Raw genomic sequence first — 10,018 nt, 5'->3', positions numbered from 1 at the left:
GACTGATTTTTAGTGCTTCCTTTCAATCCTCTAAAGCTTTAAAGATGTTATAGTTCATTTTTCTGGTATACACTCAAAAATGAACTCAAAGCTGATTTGCAATGACCCGAACAATGAGCCCACATTACAAGGGATGTATGGCTGTAGTAATGAGCCATAAATGCATGGGCTAGCGCACTTGCCAGTCACTGCGTTACTCTTTATTGAATCCAGTGCATACAACCACACAATAAAAGAAAGAAAGACCAGGAAATTAATGTTAGAAGCCATGGAGGAGGTAGCTTCACTGGTTTGGCTGACATTACAACAGGAAGCACTTGGATGGCGGGAAAGTGTCGAACAGCAACCAATTGTTAAATCAAAAATTCATTCGGCCCCAGGCCTTGTTCACAACGGATGCGTTGATGATCAAGTTGCTGTGATGTGGACGCCAATGAAGAGCTCGCTAGGTGTTCCAAATATCGCTTTTCTTGCAAGGAGGATGCCAACTAGACGGTAACAAGGGGAAGTCAAATCCAGCTCTGTTCAGCAGCCTGCAGAAGTGAAAAATATTAGAGCAACCAAAAGCACAGTCAGTCAGGTGCATGTAGAAGGGCCAATGAGGAGTCGGAAGCAAATAAGACCAGAAAATGGCAAGGAGTGACAGCACAGGCAATAAAATAAGCTAACCAAAAACATATATGCAAGCGGCATTTCAGCTGAGTCCTACGGCTCACCATAAACTCAAGAAGTCAATCACTGTGGAGGCCTTTAACAGAAGCAAAATTCAAACAGCATGCATGGACACTGAAAGCCAAGCAGTCAATAGCAAGTGCACTCTTCTCTTACCTGCAAGATGTGGCTGAATCAAAAGTGGTTGATGGTTGACATCTTGCACCGTCGCACGAAAACATAGCAGAGATGCTGCTGTCCTGGTAATGCCTGCATCATTTCAGTATACACCAGAGATGGGTTAAATCTTGGACCTTTCCTTGACAGCCACACAGGGGCACATCTGAAAGATAAGAGAAATAAAAGTGCGTGTGTATAAGGTTCCTAACACTGCATTGCCAAACAAGCCGTCTCTAATCTGTACGATGAAGCCCAAACAGCGGGCAAGAGATTACTTACACCACTGCACAAGAAGCATTTGTCCAGATTCCCACCTCAGAACTGAAACAATATCCAGGCCAAATCTTCTGAACAACCAAGTAGAAGGTGCTGCGATTAATTTGCGTGAAACTAGACCAGGTCCTTGCTCCTCCGGCCAACACTTGGGGTTCTAAAGGACAAACAAATAATGGGGCTTGTGGAATGAACATTAGCAAACAGACTAGACCTATACAAGAAATCATGAAGTGAAAGAAAAGGTGTTAGCTGCAAAGCGTGCGTACCAAAACTTGAGAAGTTGAGCAGGCAAGGAGGTCCTCTGAAAACCACTGTTGAACAGCCTGTACCCAAAACGAAATGCACACAGTGAAGCAGGGACAACGCCAGCTCTGCACGGCGCAACGGTTTTCCAAAAAATAAAAGCTGCCATGCCTGCAAAGAGCCGTAGGACTTCACTGCACTGTCAAATAGCCTGCACACATACAGAGCAGCACCACTGAGTAAACTACCTTTGTGCCGGGGCTCTCAATCGTAATGAAATAAATGCTTGACGCAGTTAAGACAACCAAAAACTGAAGGCACAGCGCACGAAGGACAGGACAGGTCCTTCGTGCGCTGTGCCTTCAGTTTTAACAGTGTACCGACTAGCCCAAACAAATACCTTAGTGAAGATAACCAAAAGCTTTTTAACGCGAGTTTCACTGACGGCAATCACAGCAAGGAGAATTGGAGCACACAGGTGGCGAGATGAGAGTCCTTGGCAAAAATAAAACCCTGCCAGAATGCAATAGAGCACAGACTTTAATCAATGTCTAGGAAAAAATTCGCGCCTTATCAACGTACGCTTAAACAAAGCTGGTTGGTTTGAAGCTTTGTCACGTTCACCTTCACCGCCTTGGTAAAGAAAGAAACTCGCGTGCGAAAGCAGCCTAGCTGTATCCACTTAACAAAAGCTCAAATAGCACTTTGGAATGTAAAGCACTGGCTGATACTGTTTTGTGATTTGTAAACCAAAGGAGTGACACACTAGCCGACCGTTCAATCAGGCGCGTTAGAGGCTTAGCTAAAGCAAGGCCGACACTTTCACCACAGAAAAGAAATGGAAGGTTACTTACTTTTGCGGAAAACGAGGCTCACATCTCAGTGCAACACTGGTAGTAAACGATACCGCAGAAAAAGGGGAAACTGCGAACTGCAGCGGCGTCAAGTGCCAACCAGCGCGGAAAAAAGTGCGCAGCGAAACGTACAACGTACGCAGCATCCACTTCGCGCGCGTAGCTATCGCTAGCCTCTGCAACGCTAAATGACCAAATGAAGTACTAAATTTCTAAACGTAAAAATAAACAAATCATCAAAGAACCAAAAAGCAAATTGAATCTAATACTTTCATGTAAAACTAAGCACTTGCAGCTTCCACTAAGATCTATTTCTGCTTGAAACGGTTAAAACCACTTTGGCAAACTAGCCTGCATCACTGATCTCCGCTAGGGGAGCTGGATGCCGCGTCGGGCACAAGCGTTTGCGGGTAGGTAGGCTGGAAACGCTGATTGGTCAAAAAATATGACGTCATACGCGTGACGTCATAGGTCACGTGACATTTAGTGACGTCATGTCCGGTTGGGGACAGGCATGTTTTCCTTATAGCGTCCTCGATCGCATCGCACCGGGTGCGCCCCGAAACAAAGCGCGGTTCCCTGCGCACCGCGGCGGTGGCGCACCGGCGAGGGTCAACATCGAGGACAAGCTGCACCCCGCGGGGGCTCGTGCATGCAGCGCCGCCTTTAGGGTGCCTTTCTTCTGGCGCGTGCATTTGATTGTAAACCGCAACACCGGTCACACGCTTTCGGAACTGCAAATAAATCACACATTTCACATGTCAAAGGCCATGCACACTGCAGCTATATATGCCAAGCAGTGCAATGTAAACAGACGCTCACTCCGGTATCGGCGAGGCGCCTGACGACCCGATAAACGAATTTTCGGTCGTTTATCGCCGTGTTTAGGCTATCAAGTCGATTATCATGTCATCTTCGCTATCAGACGAACTTGACAGCAGTTCATCAATGGCGGCAACCAACCGTATTCTCTGCTCCATCGCGTGAGTCTGTGCGCAGACACGAGCAGGATAGTACGGGCCACCGTGTACGGGTAAAGGCGGCTTGTCCGCAGCACGCGTCCCGCAAAGCTTGCCGGGATTGCACCCTTGCGAACCGCCGATTTTCCGGGTGCGAGTCGGAGCAACGAAAAACTGAACCGGTAGGGTGCGCTTCCGGTGATCGAGGACTGCGGGTGCGCACCGGTGCAGTTGATCGAGGATGGAAGGTGCGCCCAAGGCGCCCGGTGCGCACCGGTGCGCACCGGTGCGGGCGATCGAGGATGCTATTAGATTTTTCCCCGGCACCGCTTGTCAGCGGACGGGGCTGCTCGCGAGGAGCCGAGAGGCGAGGAGGCAGCGTGCACTGCAGCGTTGCCTCCTCGGCGTGTCCCCGTCATGTCTTTCGACCCGCCGCGGTGGCTCAGTGGCTATGGCGCTCGGCCACTGATCCGAAAGACGCGGGTTCGATCCCGGTCGGGGTGGTCGAATTTCGATGGAGGCTAAATTCTAGAGGCCCGTGTACTGTGCGATGTCAATGCACGTTAAAGAACCCCAGGTGGTCGAAATTTCCGAACCCCTTTCACTACGGCGTCCCTCATAGCCTGAGTCGTTTTGCGACGTTAAAACCCCAATAAACCATAAACCCATGTTCTTCAGAGCGCGCGCGAGATTAAAAAGCGCACCTGTCGCGCTGCACTGTCACACTGCATGCCTGCTTCTGTGCATTTCTTGCGGACTCCTTTCAGTCATACTTAGCTATACTATTGTCACGTTGTAGTGACGGCAGTCCAGCGTTCAGGAAGACAGCAACAAATACTTTCAAACGAAGCTCTTTATTTGGGCTGACTTGCGCCCTCAAAAGAACTGAATCACTCGGCGGCGGCGTAAGCAACAGGCGTGCTCGGCGGTCGTCGAACTACGAATGCCCGCTGCTCGCGGCATCGTTCAATTTAAAGCCGGCAAGGAAACTTCGAGATAACAGGTAGAAATCATCTAGAGGAATCTAGAAACAAGTAGATGCAGCTGTTCAAGGCTGTGAACAATCGAGATTAGTCCGGTCGCTTCTCGCGTCACGAACAACAGTGATAACAACCCTTTCCTGCAGCCTTGAGCGTGAACGAACAAACACTACAATGATACGTTGCATTACCCCCCTTCCAAAGCATCGTCTCGATGCTTTAAAATGAAATTAAACACGGAGAATGCTTCGAGAACTTAGAGTCCTTTAGCGTTCCTAATAAGGTACGTGTAAGGGTAGCGGCAAAAGCTTCAAGTCTGGCCGTGTCGTCATCGTCGTCGGTGTTGTAGTTTTTGTCGTCGTAGGGATCATCGTCGTCGTAGGGATCGTCGTCGTCGTAGGGATCGTCGTCGTCGTAGGGACCGTCGTCGTCGTGGGATCGTCGTCGTCGTAGGGATCGTCGTCTTCGTAGGGGTCGTCGTCGTCGTAGGGATCGTCGTCGTCGTAGGGATCGTCGTCGTCGTAGGGGTCGTCGTCGTCGTAGGGTTCGTCGTTGTCGTAGGGTTCGTCGTTGTCGTAGGGTTCGTCGTCGTCGTAGGAGGCATGGTCTTCTGTTTTCGTCGATGGAGGATCTTAGTTCTTGCGCTCAGAAGCAACCTCACCTCCAGAGGCTGCTTTATTCAGTTTAACCTTCGGGGGCTGGGGAAGCGTCCACGCACTGCGTAGCCTCGGCCAGGAGATACTTAGCGCGGTGACGATGGCGACGGAGAACGCGATAGGCGGCTCGGCGATGAGTATCCTTCCCGACGCAAAACATCCTCGATTTCGGATGGTCGCTGGCCGGGTCGGGGTCGTGGGGCGTCGTAACGGAACCCTCGGATGCCCATTCTTTCTGTATGGGCAGTACCGAAGAATGTGGCCGGCTTCTCCGCCGTGGAAGCATTGTGGGCGGCGCTGGTCGGGTGTTCTCCACTCGACGCATTTCCTCGGCCGTGTACGACGCTCGTAGGACGGGCGAGTTGGGGCGAGAGGGCGGCGCTCCAGCGCAGCTGGCTAAGGGCGATAGGGGCTTGGGTCCCGTCGTCGAGGTACAGGACGGCGCACTGCTGCGGCGTAAGTCATGGCTGGAGGCTCCAGAGGCTGCGTGGTAGACTGGAATCAGGTCTTCCGGCGAATAACTCAAAGGGCTGGCGTCACGACTTGCAGGGGTTGTCCGGTACCTGGAAGTCTACCCCGCACCTCCACCAGATGTCACGTTGTAGTGACGGCAGTCCAGCGTTCAGGAAGACAGCAACAAATACTTTCAAACGAAGCTCTTTATTTGGGCTGACTTGCGCCCTCAAAAGAACTGAATCACTCGGCGGCGGCGTAAGCAACAGGCGTGCTCGGCGGTCGTCGAACTACGAATGTCCAGGGTGAGCTCACGGGCTAGTTGGTTATTCATAATAATTTTTTCAACAGCGCATGCTACACAAGGACACAAGACGAGCGCTCGTGTGTGTGTTTCCTCGTCTTGTGTCCTTGTGTAGCATGCGCTGTTGAAAAAATTATTACGAATGCCCGCTGCTCGCGGCATCGTTCAATTTAAAGCCGGCAAGGAAACTTCGAGATAACAGGTAGAAATCATCTAAAGTAATCTAGAAACAAGTAGATGCAGCTGTTCAAGGCTGTGAACAATCGAGATTAGTCCGGTCGCTTCTCGCGTCACGAACAACAGTGATAACCCACGAAACACAAAACGTCTTACGAACGTCTCGGAACAGCTTCAAATGACTACAAACGTCTTGCGCTGTGTTCAAACGTCTCATAGATGTCGAGAAGAAGAAGTTTCTTCTGCGGCGTCTCTTAAACATCTGCAGTCAGACGTTTGCTGTGAAACTTATGTGAAACATCTGTAGTCAGATGTTTTCTAGACTTGTTTCTAAAACGTGGAACTTGAGACCACGTCAAGGAGATGCGCCAGTAATCAGCAGAGTTGCCACCGTGGATTAAACATGCTGTAAATCACGGCACATAAATTAGATGGCCATCCTGCTTGACGTTTCGAAGAGCAGGCGCGCCGGTGCAAAGACCGCGCTCTTTGTATTCGAACACAGAAAGCGCGTTTTCTCCTGTGGAGCCCGAATCACGTTCCACATCGAGTGCAGCTAACCCGCCACTCGTAAGGCTGGATTTAGGTAACATATAATTGCCCTGAAAGCCGACGCGAGTGAAAAAATTTGCTTCATGTTGCGAACGCCTCTGTTACGCCTCGGCTAGCTGGCGTCAGCATGCGGATTGACAGGCGCAGCGCACGCTGCCTTCGCCGTCTTCCTGCCGCCTTCGCCGAGCACGCTGAGCCTCCCTCGCGCGGTTTATCGCGCAGATGAGATCACCCGCGCGCTATCTTTTCGTGGCGGCGTATCTTGGAGGCAATCTTTCTTGAGTCACGCCGCAGCTTGCTGCTTGGTGTCGCTCCGCACGGTGGCGATGCAGGATAGTTTGCCAAAATGTTTTTAGCCGTTTAAAGCAGAAAAAAATCTTAGTGGAAGCTGCAAGTGCTTAGTTTTACATGAAAGTATTAGATTGAATTTGTTTTTTGGTTCTTTGATGATTTGTTTATTTTTACGTTTAGAAATTTAGTACTTCATTTGGTCATTTGGCGTTGCAGAGGCTAGCGATAGCTACGCGCGCGAAGCGGATGCTGCGCACGTTGTAGTACGTTTCGCTGCGCACTTTTTTCCGCGCTGGTTGGCACTTCACGCCGCTGCAGTTTGCATTTTCCCCTTTTTCTGCGGTATCGTTTTCTACCAGTGTTGCACTGAGATGTGAGCCTCGTTTTCAGCAAAAAGTAAGTAACCTTCCATTTCTCTTCTGTGGTGAAAGTGTCGGCTTTGCCGGCTAAGCCACTGACGCGCCTGATTGAACCTTCGGTTTACAAATCACAAAACGGTATCAGGCAGTGTTTTACATACCAAAGTGCAGCGTTGAATGTATTAAAACAGGGCATTTGCACGTATTTGAGCTTTTGTTAAGTGGATACAACTAGGCTGCTATCGCATGCGAGTTGCTTTCTTTACCAAGGCGATGACAAGGTGAACGGTACTCTTGCCAAGGACTCTCATCTGGCCACCTGTGTGCTCCAATTCTCCTTGCTGTGATTGCCGTCAGTGAAACTCGCGTTGAAAAGGCGTTGGTTATCTTAACTGCGTCAAGCTTTTATTTCATTGCGATTGAGAGCCCCGGCACAAAGGTAGTTTACTCAGTGGTGCTGCCTGTATGTGTGCAGGCTGTTTGACAGTGCAGTAAAGTACTACGGCTCTTTGCAGGCATGGCAGCTTTTATTTCTTGGAAAACCATTGCACCGTGCACAGCTGGCGTTGTCCCTACTTCACTGTGTACATTTCGTTTTGAGTACAGGCTGTTCAACAATGGTTTTCAGAGGACCTCCTTGCCTGCTCAACTTCTCAAGTTTTGGTAAGCACGCTTTGCAACTCCTTCCTTTTCTTTAACTTCATGATTTCTTGTATAGGTCTAGGCTCTTTGCTAATGTTCATTCCACAAGCCCCATTATTTGTTTGTCCTTTAGAACTCCAAGTGTTGGCCGGAGGAGCAAGGACCTGGTCTAGTTTCACGCAAATGAATAGCAGCACCTTGTACTTGGTTGTTCAGACGACTTGGCCTGGAGATTGTTTCAGTTCTGAGGTGGGAATCTGGACTAATGCTTCTTGTGCAGTGGTGTAAGTAATCTCTTGCAGTGGTGTAAGCAATCTCTTGCCCACTGTTTGAGCGTCATCGTACAGATTAGAAAGGGCTTCTTTGGCAATGCAGTGTTAGAAACCTTACACATACGCACTTTTATTTGTCTTATCTTTCAGATGTGCCCTGTGTGGCTGTCAAGTTAAGGTCCAAGATTTAACACATCTCTGGTGTATACTGAAATGATGCAGGCATTACCAGGACAGCAGCATCTCTGCTATGTTTTCGTGCGACGGTGCAAGATGTCAAACATCAACCACTTTTGAATCAGCCACATCTTGCAGGTAAGAGAAAGCCTGTTTGCAAGATGGAGCTTAGGAGGTTCTATGAGTACAGTGTGCATCACAGTAAGGCAGTGCACTTGCTATTGACTGCTTGGCTTTCAGTGTCCATGCACGCTGTTTGGATTTTGCTTCTGTTAAAGGCCTCCACAGTGATTGACTTCTTGAGTTTATGGTGAGCCGTAGCACTCTGCTGAAATGCCGCTTGCAGTGACATCATATGCATCTATGTTTTTAATTAGCTTATTTTATTGCCTGTGCTGTCACTCCTTGCCATTTTCTGGTCTTATTTGCTTCCGACTCCTCATTGGCCATTCTACATGCACCTGACTGACTGTGCTTTTGGTTACTCTTATATTTTTCACTTCTGCAGGCTGCTGAACCGAGCTGGATTTAACTTCCCCTTGTTACCCTCTAGTTGGCATCCTCCTTGCAAGAAAAGCGATGTTTGGAACACCTAGCGAGCTCTTCAGTGCCATCCAAATCCCAGCAACTTGCTCATCAACGGATCCGTTGTGAACAAGGCCTGGGGCCGAATGAATTTTTGATTTAACAATTGGTTGCTGCTCGACACTTTCCCGCGATCCAAGTGCTTACCGTTGTAATGTCAGCCAAACCAGTGAAGCTACCTCCTCCGTGGCTTCTAACATTAATTTCCTGATCCTTTTCTTTTTTGTGTGGTTTTATATGCACTGGATTCAATAAAGAGTTACGCATTGACTGAAAAGTGTGCTAGCATATGCATTTATGGCTCATTACTACAGCCATACATCCCTTGTAATGTGGGCTCATTGTTCGGGTCATTGCAAATCAGTTTTGAGTTCATTTTTGAGTGGTGTATACCAGAAAAATGAACTATAACATTTTTAAAGCTTTAGAGGGTTTAAAGGCAGCACTAAAATCAGTCTTGAAATGCGTAAAATAATACAGGCACCCATTTCGGAAAAAAAAGGAACGTCTAAAAAAATTATAGAAAAGTTCTACCTCAGAAGTTTTCTAGCCGTATACAAGCGTAGCGTTAGCAGAGCTAATAGAGGGCTAATAAACGTCTAAGTCTAAAAAACTGCTTAGGTGAAACTTCTTCTAGATGTCAAGCTTTTTTTTCCGAGACTTTTTTTAGACGTCTATTTGCGCTTTGTGTGTTTCGTGGGAACAACCCTTTCCTGCAGCCTTGAGCGTGAACGAACAAACACTACAATGATAGTTGCACTATTGACCAAAAGGCTTCTTAAACAGTTATTTCAAGTTTTATTGCTATGTATAAAGAATATGTTTTTAGCAGGTGCGTGAGCCCGAACAAAAGAGAACTGTTTTTATTCCCCTTCAGCATTCCTACTTATCGAGACTTGAGCCTTTATATGTTGCAGTACAACTTTTTTCAGGCATCACAACTGATGTTTCGATGTGTTTGGTACATATTTATCTTCAGACATTTCATGTCTGTTGGGTAAAAAAAATATACGAAATGATACTTGACTGCATCAATTGTGACTGAGGCAACTAGCATCACGTATAGCATGCTCTTGAAATTCCTCTAGCTGTTGCACAGAAGTCTGTAATTGACTTCATTGCAGCTTCATACTTGCACCATTTAAACTCTGCACATAGCTCTTTTTTCACAAAAGGAAATGTGATTAGATTTCTGAATAGAGCTGTGCACGGGCCGCAATTTCGAACCCGCGCCCGGCCCGGGACCTAACCTACCGACAGGTAGAGAGAGGGTGGTAGAGAGAGGGTGCGGTAGATGGTCCTTGGCGATCACAAAATGAACAAGGGAGCGGAAAACCTCAGGTTGCTTGAGCCAACGTTTCGACAAGGGGAGTTGTCTTCGTCTGGGCAAAGCGTTCATCATTGGCA

At 48.3% G+C, this 10,018-nt stretch overlaps 2 long non-coding RNA genes across 5 annotated transcripts; one reads left to right on the top strand and one right to left on the bottom strand.

The window, feature by feature from the left end:
- Nucleotides 1-253: 253 nt before the first annotated feature.
- Nucleotides 254-2,449, bottom strand: LOC149345419 (uncharacterized). Its single transcript, XR_016282848.1, has 5 exons — nt 2,205-2,449; nt 1,374-1,430; nt 1,111-1,261; nt 829-994; nt 254-533 (listed from the first exon to the last, which is right to left on the bottom strand). It is a non-coding gene; the product is annotated as an uncharacterized LOC149345419 (long non-coding RNA).
- Nucleotides 2,450-6,729: 4,280 nt separating this feature from the next.
- Nucleotides 6,730-8,868, top strand: LOC149345418 (uncharacterized). 4 transcript variants are annotated; one of them, XR_016282847.1, is made up of 5 exons: nt 6,730-6,972; nt 7,542-7,598; nt 7,711-7,861; nt 8,000-8,164; nt 8,535-8,868. It is a non-coding gene; the product is annotated as an uncharacterized LOC149345418 (long non-coding RNA). The 4 variants fall into 4 exon arrangements; XR_016282844.1 differs by having other exon boundaries at nt 7,451-7,598; nt 7,711-7,826; nt 8,072-8,164; XR_016282845.1 differs by having other exon boundaries at nt 7,451-7,598; nt 7,711-7,826.
- The last annotated feature ends 1,150 nt before the right edge of the window (nt 8,869-10,018 follow it).

Source organism: Amblyomma mixtum, chromosome 5 (assembly GCF_055824585.1).
Source record: "Amblyomma mixtum isolate Tamu chromosome 5, ASM5582458v1, whole genome shotgun sequence".
Taxonomy (NCBI): domain Eukaryota; kingdom Metazoa; phylum Arthropoda; class Arachnida; order Ixodida; family Ixodidae; genus Amblyomma; species Amblyomma mixtum.
Note: the sequence above shows the minus strand (reverse complement) of the source record. Positions and strands in the feature narration are given on the sequence as shown.